Genomic DNA, 14,942 nt, shown 5'->3' on the forward strand with positions numbered 1-14,942 from the left:
TATATATATAAAATTGCCATAGAATACAATTTTTACCCCCAATGTCCTTCACTATGTAGTGAAGGACACTCCCAGCATCCATCAATTATTAAAAATTCTTTAGATTGGGTTGAGATTTCTTGCCCTTCCCCATGTCAATGCTGGGATCTTGTCTGGTTTGAGCTTGCACAGGAATTGTGCATGATGTTCCCATTGCTTTGAGTTCACATAAGTAAATGACCCACCATCTCCAAAACCATTTTCTATGGTTATTCATCCCCTCTAGTTCTTACAATCTCCCCACCTCCTCTTCCACAATAATCCCTGAGCCTTGGGAGGCAGAGGTGTGAAATAGTTGTACTATTAAAGGATAATTACCCTGTGGTCTGTTATTTCATCCCATTGGCAAATTGTGGATTTCTGTGTTAATCACCATCAGCAGCTTAAGGAAACTTCTCTGATGAGAGTTAAGAGATGCATGTATCCTAAGTGTAGAGATTGCATCAAAGATGTATTATTTAGGGTTAAGCATCTTACAGATACTTATTCTCTGTGTTTGATTGGTTCTGGAATTCTGTAATACTCTCCATCTGTTGCAAAACAAAGCTTATTTGATGAGGTATGAAAGGCACACTTGTCTATAAATATGAGGATGCATATTTAGAATAAAGCAAGCAAGTACATTTGTCTAAGGATGTGGCAAAAGTGGGTTTTTCTCTAGGATCTCTGTTCTCTCCAGCAGTGTTTACTTGGCATTGTTCACAGTACTACACGTGAATTCCTATCCATTGAGCAGGTCTTAATTTTAATTAGACAGCTGCTGATTACCACCAAGATAAAAATGCTACTAATGCACCAATAATGATAATTTGCTGCTAGGCCATTGATAGTTGTGTATTAGGCTTCACAGCTGAGTAGGGCCATTGATTGTTTTACTCCATTGGCAGTTTGTGAGTCTTCTCTAATATCATGAGTGCTTGTCTTCAGGGAAGAGACTTCCAGGTCAGTTTGAGCTTTGTTACTCTAAGTATTGTGTCTGAAATGTGGCCTGTCTTCAGCAACAGGGTCTCACCTTCAAGTTCTAAGTGTCAATCAACAGCTGTAACAATAGCCTCCCTTATTTTGGTAATTTTTTGAACTATCCTGAATGACAACTTGAAGGAAAGTTTCTCCTGTCTGTCACTGTGATTTTTGTTACGTAGCCTTCAGTTACAAACATGCATCTATATATTTATTGTACATGTATTTTTCAAAAGGACTTTGAACCAATAACTTTATCTGTACTTTCACTCCTTCATATAGCTCTTCTCACTCACAAGGTAAAATAAACCCCTTTTCTCACATCCCTAAAGCAACATAATTTCTTACTTTATTCTAAGTATTCATCCAAAAATTTATGAACAAATTTACACTCCTTATTAAAGAAGTTAATTTTACAACAAATGAAGACTATTACAGCATTTCAGAACTGGTCCGTAAAATCTGGCTCTTACTATCCCCCTCTTTCCCATTCCTACTTCCCCTTTATTCTCATGGATCACTTCTATTTTTATGGTTCTTGCAGTTACATTGGGTGTTTACTCACATTTAGGGATTTGGATCTAAGATAGACAAATGAATAAGAACATATGTTGCTTTTTTTCTGTTTGTGTTGCTTCACTTACTATAACAGTTTCCAGTTCCATCCATTTGTCTGAAAATTTCATGATTTTTTTCTTTCTCTACAGCTGAGTAGAACTCAATTATGGAAATGCACCACATTTTAATTATCCATTCATCAGCTGAGGGTTATTTAGATTGTTTTCATTTCTTAGCTATTGTGAAAAGAGAAGCAATAAACATGGATATACAAATATCTATAGTAGGATGAGTCCATTGGGTATCTGCCAAGGAATGATATGACTGGATCACATAATAGATGTATTTTTAAATGTTTAAGTGTTCTCTGTACTCATGTCCACAGTGGGTGCCTTAGTTTTCAGTCCCACCAATAGTGACTGAGGTTTCACCTTTCCCCACATCCACACCAGCATTTGGTGTCATTAGTTCCTTTCATTTTAGTAATTCTTAATGGGATTAGATGAAACCTTAAAGTGGTTTTGATTTGCATTTTCCTAATCATTAAGGCCATTGAATATTTTTAAGGCATTTCTTAGCTATTGTTATGTCTTCTGAAAGCTCTCTGTTGAGATATATAGTCCATTACTTAATTGGGTCATTTGTTTTCTTGATTCTGTTTGAGTTCTTTCTATATTCTGAATAATAAACCTTGTCAGATGACTAGCTAGTAAAGATTTTCTCCCACTCTATAGACTTCCTCTTCATTTGATAGGTTGTTTCCTTGTTGTACAGATACTTTTATGTTTAATAAAGCTCCATATGTCAGTTGTTGACCTTAATTCCAGAGCAACTAATGTTGGATTTAGAAAGTCCTTTCCTGCATTTATATCTTGTTGGGTACTACCTATGTTTCTTCTAGCAGTTTTCAACATATCAGGCTTGATATTGCAGTCTTGATCCATTTGAAGTTCACTTTTGTGCAAGGTGATTAGCATGGGTCTAATTTTATTCTGCTACTTGTGGACATCCAATTTTGCCAGAACAGCTTGCTGAAGATGCTGTCTTTCCCCTAGTGTATGTTCTTGACACCTTTGTCAAATATCAGGTGTGTGTAATTGCATGCACTTAGGTTTGGGTTTTCTGTTTCATTGATCTACAAGTCTGTTTTTTTTTTGCCAATATCATCCTGTTTTTGTGATTATAGATCTGTAGTTTAGATTGAGGTCTGATGTGCCAAGTTCCCAAGCATAGCTCTTTTTGCTGAGGATTATTTTGGCTATCTGGAGCCTTTTGCGTTTCCATATGCATTTTAGGATGCATTCTTCTATTTTTTGATAAGAATGTCATGGGGATTTAATTGGCATTTTATTATGTTTTTGACAGGATAGTCATTTTCACTATATCGATTCTATTGATCCATGAGCACAGAAAGAATTTCCATCTCTTTGTGTCTTCCTCAATTTCTTTCTTCAAAGATTTAAAGGTTTCATTAAATAGGTCTTTTATGACTTTGGTTAGGTTTACCTCTAGTTATTTTATTAATATATTTTTCATGCTATTATGAATGGAAATATTTTCTCGAATTCTTTTTCTGATTGCTTGTTAATTGTATATAGGAAGGCTACTGATATTTTGTAGCTTAAATTTGCAACCTGGACTTTCCTGAACGTGTTGATTATTTTTAGACTTTCTCTTGTGGAAATTTTGGGATATCATGTGTAATATTATATTATCTGCAAATAAGGATTTTTGAGTTCTTCTTTTCCAAAGAGTATACCTTCTTTTCCTTCTCTTCTCTTATAACTCTTGCTAGAGTTTCAACCACTTTATAGAAAAGTAGTGTAGATAGTGAATAGTTTTGTTTGGCTCCTGATTTTAATGAGAATGTTGCCAGTTTTTCTTCATTTACAATGAAAAGTTTGTTGTATATGGTTTAATTTCATTGAGGTCTATTCCATCCATATAGTCTGCCTTGTGTTACTCCTAATCCTGCCGATCCCCTTCCAATTCAAATAAGCCACCCTTCCACTTTCCTGACTTTTTGTGGTTTGAGGATGTGACCCAAATGAGAGGTTTGATTAGAGTTACTTTCAAGAGCCTACGTGACAGGAGCAAGTTACCATTGGTTACAATACTGAATCAAATGTCTCTTCCTTCCCAAGTAACCATTAACTATGCATAAATCCCAAGAAGGCAAAAGTTCTAATTTTTGCAACAGGGTCTCGCTATGTAGTCCAAACTGGCCTCTAATTTGCTATGTATCTCAGAAGGACCTCAAACTCCCTGTCCTTCTTCCTCAGTTTCGTGAGACCACGGGTGCATAGTATCATGCCTGACAGAAAACATATCAAGATATTTTTGCATGTGTAGAAGAGTCTCTCTGTAGCCACAGTTGGCCTGGAACTCACTTTTAGACCAGACTGTTCTCATTCTCGCAGAGGTTTCCTGCCTCTTCTCCTGACTGTTGGCATTAAAGGCATCTGCCACTATGCTGGACTACCAATATTTTTCACTGAGAATTTCATATATGAATATAATATATCTTGGTCAAAATCACTTCTCATTCTCTCTCCTCCAATTCTTCCTCTATTCCTCCCAGCTCTTTTCTCTCATAACTTCATGCATTCTGTTTTTTAAGCCCACCAAGTCTATTGAGCGTTGCCTGTATTTACGTGGTTATAGGACCATCTATGGAGCATGCACAGCTTTTTAGGAGGCACATCCCTGAGGAAAACTGATTCTCACTCCCCTTTCAGTCATCAAGTACCAATAGCTCCTCACCTAGGGGTATAAATTCACTAACCTCTCTGCTCTCTGTGCTGAGATTTTCACTGACTTGAATTTGTGTAGATATTGTCCATGCTGTCACAGCCTCTTTCGGTTCATGTGTGCAAATGCTTTCACGTCTAGCAAATAATGTTTTGCTGCAGATGTCCATTACTTCTGACTTTAAAATGTTTCTGTTCCATCTTTCTCTATGATCCCAGAGCATTGTGGCAGAGGATTTGATATTAATATCCCATTCTGTGCTTCACAGTTTCTTATTTTCTGCACTTTTAGTAGTTGTGGGTCTTTGTATTAATCCCCAGCTATTGAAAAAGAAGCCTTTCTTATGAGGGATGAGAGATGTATCTCTGAGAATAAAGATAAAGCATTAGGGGAAAGTTTAATACTATGTATGTTTAGCAGAATAATAGTAACATGTTCTTCTATAGACTTATGGACTAGCCAGTTTTGCATTTTTTTTTTTTTGCCCAGATAAGAGAATAATGTATGAGTCCTATTTTGTGAAGCAGGTTTTAAATACAATCAGAAAGTGGTTGGTTAGTCCAATAACATTCATGCTTCTATTTTTCCAATAAGCTTATCTTGACAGACCAGTCATTTTTGAAGCTGGCATGGTTCACAACTGGGTAAGATCAACTATTCATAAAACTAGCTTTTGAAAAATGAGTAGTAATTGATAAACTCATACAATTGATTGCTGGTCTCTGCTATATAACCACTGATACACAATTATTGTGATCTTTGTTATATAAACTTGAGTACATTCTACAATGACTAGTGTAGTTGAGTTTCATGTCTGAGGTTAAAATAACCTATTATGAGCTTGAAGGAATTTTCACAAATTAAGAAGAGTAAAGATTACATTACTCTTACCAATTTTTTTGTAGTTTTTTTTCTTTTAATTATTTAATAACCACATGATTAGAAGCATTTCATTACAGCATTAACATATTCAATAACAATTTCCAGAGCAAAGATGCTTCTCTTTCAAAATTAGCTGTAAATTTTGAGGTTCACAGTTAAATTAATACAGTTATACAATATTGAACTCAGTATAACCCTTATAAGACATAAAATTGAATGAGGTTTTAACTTTTTTTTTTAAATTACAACATAGAATAAGTAGATTTAATAAATGTTTATAGCATATTTCATCCAACAGCTGTGGAATATACATTCTTTTCAGCAGTCCAGGTAACTTTTTCTAAAATAAATCATATTTTTTTATTCTTATTCTTTTATGAAGTTAGTTAAAAATTAATGAACAAGAAATTAAAGAGACTGCGCTGCAATTAAGTTAGAATATTCTAACTGGAAAACAATTACTGTGAAACTATTTACATTCTCATAGAGTTATAAACATTTCTCAAGGAATACTTTACAGCACAACTTTTTTTTTTCATACAGAAGAATTCATTTCAAAGCAATTGACATTGAGACGTTTTCTCTCTCTTACCAATATTTTTAAAGGAATCTTTATAGTTATTTCAAGGTTCAATCTGCTCATTGTAAATTATATGGTGGAAAATTTCTTATTTATGTTTTAAGATCTTCTATTTGCATGACTGATGTTTTGTCTGATGTGAAGGAAAATAAACATACAGAGACCTGAAGATTTATAATTATATCTCAGGAGAAATATCAACAGTGACTCTAAGAATCTCATGAGAGATTTCTCTTTGATATGGTGTTCAATTTCTAACACAAATATTAAATTTTAGATTTTAATTAAAGTTCTCATTAAGTCTCACAAAAGTCTTGATATTTTCCTTTTTGGAAAAGAAGAATGTAAAGGTTAATTTTCTTGTTATATTACAATCAGCACTTGGTAATCTTACTAATATTTTTGTACTTGTGTTCTATATATTTTTGCCAAAATCTTAGGAAATGATAAAGAATACCTATATTTTAAAACTACACTCTGGTTCATTAATAATGCATTGTAAATGACCCATGGAGTGTTCACAAAAAAGAAATATTTTAAATTCTCACAGTACTTTTGGAGTATTTTCAAAAACAAAATATATGCTTCTGATTAATCTATTAAGTTCTTGCAATCATAACTTTAGCAGCAAACTACATATAAAATTTATGATTATAAGCATTTATTTACATGGCTGCATGCATTTGTGCTGTTTGTACACTGGATATAATGATATACTGTTATATTTAACTATGTTTCAAAGCTGTTATTTCTATAAAGTTAATCTCACATAGTCTCTGATACTTTTATTTCAAAATATCATATATACAAGTTGGCATATTTTTGGAAAGAACAAACAGCAAACAGTCTGATTTTTGGCATGAAGTACTTTGAATTGTCATCATAGATGATTTAATTTTTTTCTTATTTATTTTTTAGAACTTGGAAATTCTTATTCTCCCTTGATAAAATCTGTTGTGATGTCACTGTTCTCTGTCATCAGTCACATTTTATTCAAAATCAGTGCCACTGAAGTCATTTGTGCCTCAAGAGTAACCAACTATGTTGTCAAATTCAACTGTAGAATATTTAAATAACAGCCATGTGGTGGATATATCAGGTATTTACCTAGTGACTCCAACATTACATAATTCAGTTACAACTAAAGCAGATATTTTGCTGTATAGATGAACAATTTCATTTATGTTATTCAAAATCATTAGCTTATTCTAACAAACAGCAGAAATGATTTCATAATAATTAATATTTCTTTGCATAGGCAATATCTATTTAATACTTTTTGATCCTTAAATTCAGAGTGTATGTAGCAGACAGTGCCTAACCCAAGAATAAATCAAGAAATTTCCACATGCCATGGATTTGGTTTTGCAAGTGTTTATTATTGACTGATTATTTTACATGAGTTCTTATTGGAATTACTTGATTCCCAGAGATGTAAATAGTATGAATTTTATAAATCTTGTTTTAAGAAATCATGTTCATATAGTTAATCTGTGATAGCTATTTCTTAGGTGGTTTATGTCAATTTATAATATCATTAATAAAGAAGCTTGTAAAAGTATAAATTCCAAATCATGAAGTTCAAAGTTGGCAAAGTTAAAAGTGTTTTAATATATACTTTCTAATCCCTGCTTTTGTAATCAATTGCACAAGTCATTTGACTACAATCACATTGCCTGTTAGCCATCCATAACACTTTTCTTTCTCACCAGACTATAAGCTCTTTCCCCTGAGAATACCCAAATTTATTTGTTCCTTGATTTGATCATCAAATCCCCAACTCCCATTCCTATGTGAGATCATCAAATCCAAATTAATAATTTAAGATATGTGCAATGAAGCCACATCCAATGCCACTAATGTGCATTTTCTTTTTAAAGCGTTTTTCTAACATGAAAATAAATAATTTTAATTCTAAGTAAAATCAAATAATGAAATATATTAAAAATTTGAATATACAACTTTGCATAGTTTCCATCTAAGGAAGAGAATTGTTTGGCAGAAAGACTTTTTATTCAATTTCATTTTAACTGAGTTATTATACTGTTCCACATTTGAAATTAGTATTTACTTTAAGTTCACTGCAGAAGTTTAGATAGTAGTGAACACTTGACAATTTGTAAATGAATGCTTAGAGTAACGAAGTTTTGCTCTTTCATTTGATGGATTGTGTCATGCCAGACTTGCCAGTGCATTTCATTTGACCTTTGTCCTTAAATCCCATTCATCTAAAACCCTTTGTCACATGAGTGACAGACCATTGTGGTGTGTTGGAAGACAAAACTTCAAAAAGATGCATCACCTTGTCAGATAAATGTTATCAAAAATAGTTTTTTTTAAAGTATTGTGATTTGGAAGATAGCTTAGACTTGATTATAGTGTGACATTAAACTTTATGCATGAAAGAACACATTTGGAATATCTCTAATAATCTATAGAGAGTCACAATCACGTTGTGATTTTTATGATAAAATGTAAGAGTAACAAGAGATAGAATTTCCTAAATGTAAATCAAAACAGTTTAATTGTGTGTGTGTGTGTGTGTGCATGTCCACAAATGTGCACACTGTACTAAAATTTCTTAACCCTTTACTGAATTTGAGTTGTTAAAAAGAAATAGAGTGTTTTTAGGAATTTTTACCAAAGTTTTAATTTCTCTGAGGCCCTCAACTTTTTTGGGAATTTTGTTGAACCTGAAGTTTTATATTCCATGAGCAGAAACCATCTCTCTGGTCCCAGAGTAGACATCACTGAAATGAAGACAGAGCAGACGTCCTCATCTTTTGTAGGTCATTTATCTCGTACCCAAGACTTTTTATTACAAAATCCTGAAAGATTCTCTGCTTTCCGCGTTTATACCAATTGACAGAGACCATTCATATTGTAAATCAATGAACTCATTTCTTATGTTGGCAGGATCAGTAGTGATTTAGAATAGAATATGAGTACCAAATGAAGACATTGACCTGACACATTTTTATTTCTTCTCTTGTGAATTTATCCTGTCTATAGAAGAACAAAGAAATATGAAAGACAAAATAATCACAAGAGAAAAACCCTCTTGCCTGGAGCACAAATGGAGAGAAGTAGACACCTGAGTCCTTTTAACCACAGATGCTGAAATTCGAAAATATACTGGCTGTAACATATTCTCCAAATGAATAAAAACACCGTTACAGATTACATGCATGCATAAACACACACACACACACACACACGACTTATTTGACAAATTATATAGTTAGTTACTCTAAGTGTAAATGATGTGTTGCTTCTTAAATAATAACACACATAAAGAACCAAAATTTCAACACATTTGAAATTTAACAAACCCAAAGCAAATGAATACACACACACACACACACACACACACACACACACACACACACAATTCCTGTTAACTCTCTGTGGTTGATTTGCTTATTTAATTTTGATGATGAAAATTCCAATTTTCTTATCTCAATAAGAATATCAAATATCTGTTCATCCAAAGCAATAGAAAAGAATGTTCTGTGATATTTGATATTAAGACACTGAGCTCTATTATTAATAATTTATTTTTCCTCTGTAAATAACTATCCTCTAGAAAATGTTTATTGGTACAAATTAATTTTAATAAAGAGTGATTTTGGAGTCAGTTATTTTATACTGTATGCAATACCTACAAATATGTTACATATCATTACTGTTATTATTTTCCATCATTTTTAAAATGTAAGTAAAAACGTTGTTTATTTATTTATGTTTTTATCCCACTGAGTTCAGTTAGTGCTACCTATATGTGCATGGGTGTTGTGTTGTCTATTGGGGTAAAGGGAACTTACAAGTGACATAATGTTTGGAGCGAAATTATATTAAAGGCTCCTAGGACGAGTTGAAGAGTAAGAGTCAGTGTTGTATACTGCAGGGGCTTCAAACCAGAGACCCCCGCACAGTGATGATTGGGGATGAGTAAGTGCACCATGCACCAGCCCATGCCACCCCCAGTACCAGGAACACTCAGGTGCAACGGGGAGACTAGTCAAGCAGGGACACATTTATTGAGGGTGTTACAGAGATTATAAAGGCATCTGGAAATCCCCCTCCCCCTTGAGGGTGTATCTTAAGGATGGTCATGCACTGATCATGAACTCCTCAGCAGTGCGGAAGTATCCTTCAGACTTTTAAAACAAGTCAGGCCGTGCCCCAGTAACTTCTGAGACCATGTATCTTTTAGCTAATCAGCCAGTTGTCAAAGAGGCTGACTGGCAATGAAGCCAATGAACTGGGTCTTTCACCTCAGACGGCATGCTAGTTAGTCAGATCCTGGCCCACCCAATTAAGGATTTTTGCAGGCACCCATATGAGGTTTGAATCTCCTGTAGGGTAGACACAGCCAAAGCCTCGACCCATGGTTAGCAATGGATATGGGCCTTTCCATTGCCCAGGAATGGGGTCCTTCCTCCTTACATGTACCTCAGGTCTCGGCTCCTGTCGTCCCCAATGCTTCTGAAACCGGGATTCCAACTGTTTTTTTTTTTTTTTTTTTTTTTTTTAAATTAAGAACATTAATAGTGAATAAGGCCATACCCAACTGTTGGCGGGGGCTTAATCCCTTTTTTTTGTGTTTGTAATAGAATTTTTAGGTTTCGATGGTTGTGTTTTACAATGGCTTGACCTTGGGGATTGTAGGGAATTCCTGTATTGTGTTGAATTCCCCAAAGTGAAAAGAAATCTTGTAAATTTTACTCACAAAACATGGCCCATTATCAGTTTTAATTCTTTGGGGCAATCCCAACGTAGCAAAGCACTGGAGAAAATGAGACTGAGCATGTTTAGACTTCTCTCCTGTATGAGCGGAAGCCCAACAGGCATGTGAGAGTGTGTCAATTGACACAAAAATATACTTGTTTTCCAAAAGGAGCATAGTGTGTGACATCCGTCTGCCACAAAGAATTGGAATTGAGTGCCCTGGGGTTTACCCCTGGCTGTTGCAGAGGCGGTACCTGTACACAATAAGCCATCTTTTCTGGTTCTGCATTGCCTTGGAATAAAAGCCCAGGCAATCCTTGGTGCCCCCTAAGATGCTGTCAGAAGATAGGGGCATCCTCTCTCTTTAAGGAGCATATGAATCTGAATATTGTCAGAAAGCAATGGTCATGAGTTCCTTGAATTGAGCTGAGCCATCACAAGTGTGGACATATCTTTTTGGTTTCTTATCTGCCCTAGGTATACTACCACTGCAGTTCCAAATCTGCCCCTGTCAGTGAAAACATTGTAGACTTTCACTAAAGGCTCCCTGGGCCCCAGGATTCAGCGAGCGCTGCTGTTTTTTTTTTTTTTTTTAAATGAGCCTGGAGGCTGCCTCTGATCACTGGCCATGGGGCAGTCCCCCACCCGGCTTTCACATGGGCCCCTGACTCACGCACACATTAAGGTGGGTCGGGTGGGCGGCTTTCACCACTGACACTTTGCGCTCAGCTCCGTCCCACCATTCTGAAAAAGGCACCCATGGGTCCTGTTTTCATGGGTCCCCGGGGGTCCTGAAGCTGGCCAGGGCACAGCTGAGGTGCTGTTTGTTACTTTGGCCGCTTTTGGTTTCACTTCTGTTGCATTTCTACATTCTTCCGCAAACTCTTACCATGATTCCCATGTATCCCCAGTAAAAACATTAGCCCCAAGTAGCCAGGGAGCCATATGAACAGCCTCTGCCCAAACCTTTTGAGCTACTGGATTTGACAGATCTAATCCCCTACTTTTAAGCATATCTCTGAGCGCTTTAAGCCCGGGTCCTCAGGCTTATTAGTTGCATTACCCATTTTTCGGGTCTTGCTTACCCATAACTCTCGATTGGCCCCAGTCTGTTATTTTTCTTTCTTTTCTTCTTTTCACCTTCCTTCGAACACCACGCTAGGCACCAACTGTGGGGGGTTCGAACCAGCGACCCCCGTGCAGTGATGACTGGGGATGAGTAAGCATGCTGTTTGCCAGCCCATGCCACCCCCAGTACTGGGAACACTCAGGCGCAACTGGGAGCCTAGTCAAGTAGGGACTCATTTATTGCAGGAGTTACAGAGCTTATAAAGGCATCTGGAAACACCCTTCCCCCTGAGGGTGTATCTTAAGGATGGTCATGCGCTGATCATGCACTCCTCAGCAGTGCAGATGTATCCTTCCAACTTTTAAAACAAGCCAGGCCGAGCCCCAGTAACTTCCTCTTGGACCTCGGCAAGGTGGAGCCTTTAGGTCCCCACAGTATACAACGATGACACTATACATGCACACACACACACACAAACACACACACACACACACACACGTATATGTGTGTGTGTGTGTATGGTTTTTTTAAAAGAAGAAATAAAAATATATAAACACCCCATATATTGAGCTAGCAATTATCTTTCTTTAAATTCTACACACTAAATATTTTTGCTTCAGTAGTTAATTCCTCATCATCAGTGTACTTTTTCATTTCTATGGTTGATTTAGAAGGCAAGAATTTATAAAATGCAATTATTTCAAGGTTATTGAGGAAAAATAAGTTAATACCTAACAAGGAAGACTGCACCAATCAACTCTATGAAAACATAAACATTATTCTGAATATGGAATTTACATCTTTAATATTCTTGAATATCATATAAGTTTACAGAATATATCAACTTCTCATATCGTGAGACTACCCCTTTAAACTCTTGCTTTCATACTGAAGCTTTAAGACACATTTCTGACGTACTTCGCTAACAATTCTGTTCCACATATTTTATTAATGTTATAATTATTAAGTGAAAAAGTACATTAAAACAGATGAATAAAATATATTATAGAAATGATAATTAAGAAATGTATTCTTAAACAACAAACTGGTTAGGAAAAATCCTCTATGAAAAAAACTTTATTTAAAGCTGATAAAAATCATCATTAACCTTTCAATATCCACTCTCACAATTTTTTCCACTGATTTAAGTAATTCTGTTGGTAATTTCTCAAGGAATCCTCCATATGATGAGCACAGGTGAAGCAATATGGTAGCTGCTGTTCCAACACTGACTTTCTAGCATATGAATATACATATGAGTATTTTTCAATAAAATTGTATCAATGTGACTGCTCTTGCTATTTACACAGTTTCATTTTCTTTAAATTCATTTGTTTCCAAGATATGAGGGACAATAAGGCTTATTATTTCTGAGAAAGACTTTTGAATTATAGACAAAATCATTACAGCAGGAGAGAGGAGTACAGCACTGTCAGACTATATAGTCACCATAAGGGTGAGAAACTGGGTTTCAATCAACTGAGAGGTTCTCATGAGAAATGTAGAATTGATAGGAAAAGTGAGTAGGACTAATGTTAGCAAATGTTTTCTTGAAAAGGTCTAAGTGTCAACTGAACATATTAAGACATGGATTTGTTGAGTCTTTTTTAGACTTGATTTGAAATTCTATCAATTCATATTAATTTTTCTTCTCTCAAGTTAGTGGCTTTAACATTAGGAGTGAAGGTTCCTCTAATGAAGATGCAGTTCAAGTCAACAGGATAGGCACATCAAATGGCTGGTGTAAAATGGGTAATATCTTTTCAAATACCCTGTCAGCTTATAATAAAGATAAGCATCATAAAGAACAAATTTCTTTAGCTTGTGCTACTCAGTTTAGATTTAAAATATATATTAAGAATTCTTCCTTGTTCTTACAGTATTGCACTTACATCATCAGGAACCTACTAGCCTTTTATTGTAAGTTTTTAAATATACTTACTGTAATTTTACATTCCTAGAATAAGTAACAATTTCTCCAGAAAAGTATATGTCCAGGGTCTACAATTCTTATAAATGACAATACTTGGCTTCTAGATGGTGCACTACATTCCTTGGATTCAAATCAGATTATAATTAGTTACCTTCTAGTATAATTAGTTTATGACTGGATAAAGTCCAGTTTCTCTCTGACATTACTGCACAAAAAGGGCCTTCCGATAGATTCCAATATTATTATTGCCACAAATTCAAAACAAATTGGATCAGAATTTCTCAGATAAACTCAGATGGCTCAAAGTTTAAGACCAAGAGGGAATTTACATATTACCCACCCCTTGTGACAAGAGATGAATGATACATTGAAACAGTGTGTAAAAGTTTAGCCAATCAATGCTAGTCATGACCTCTAGATGTCTACTTTAGATCTTCTTTGAACAAGGAAAGTAAAGGTCACAAATAGCCAAAATGCAGAAAAGTCTTCAGAATGTGGGTCCTTGGACAGGACTCCTATATTAAAATGTACCCACCCAGGTATCAGGGATCATTGTGGAAGAGGGGTCAGAAAGATTGTAAGAGACAGGGAGGAGGTGCATGACCATATGGAAATAATTCTACAAGCTCCTGGGACTCTTCTCATAGAAACCTACAACAATGGTATCAGTATACATGATTCATGCAAACTTAAGCAGACAAAAACCCAGCATAGAACTGTGGAAATGAACATCAGGCACCAATCTTAGTCAAAGAATTATTGGCAGCTGATTACTACTGGGTGAGAATGAGCTGATCTTCTTAAAGGGAGAAACTCTAGATAGACAGAATAGATCCTGGTGGATGAACTTGCACTGAGGGACATCTGGGTACACTAACTTTGTATGATAGACCTTAACAGAGATGAAAGAAGGTTTGAACTCAAATTGGGGCAGGGACTGGCTATTGGAGGGTACCAAAGTGGAAGGGAGTACAAAGATAATTTTCTGTATGAAATATATAAAAATTCAATAAAAAATTAAAAAGAATTTAAAGTAATTTATTTGTCAAAGATAAAGAATACTTCTGTTAATATGGCAAAGAATATTAATGAGTTGGGGCTGAAGAGATGGCTCAGCGGTTAAGAACACTGGTTGTTTTTGCAGAAGACCTGAATTTGAATCCCAGCACCCACATGGCAGCTAACAACTGTCCATAACTCCAGTTTCAGGGTATCCGACAGTCTCTTCTGTCCTCTGCAGGCATTGCATGACATGGGTGCACATACCGACATGCAGGCAATACACTCAAACACATAAAAATAATAAATTAAAAAATGAAAAAAGAATATTAATGAGTCAAGAAAGGTTTAGAAAGCTCCATTTCTCATCTTAGGAATGCAAAGTTTATAGTAAGGAAAAGAAAGTGGCAGAAATAGGTTGATTGGTCACAACTCAGCAT

Source organism: Nannospalax galili, unplaced genomic scaffold, assembly GCF_000622305.1.
Source record: "Nannospalax galili isolate Female #2095 unplaced genomic scaffold, S.galili_v1.0 scaffold578, whole genome shotgun sequence".
NCBI classification, from domain to species: Eukaryota; Metazoa; Chordata; class Mammalia; order Rodentia; family Spalacidae; genus Nannospalax; species Nannospalax galili.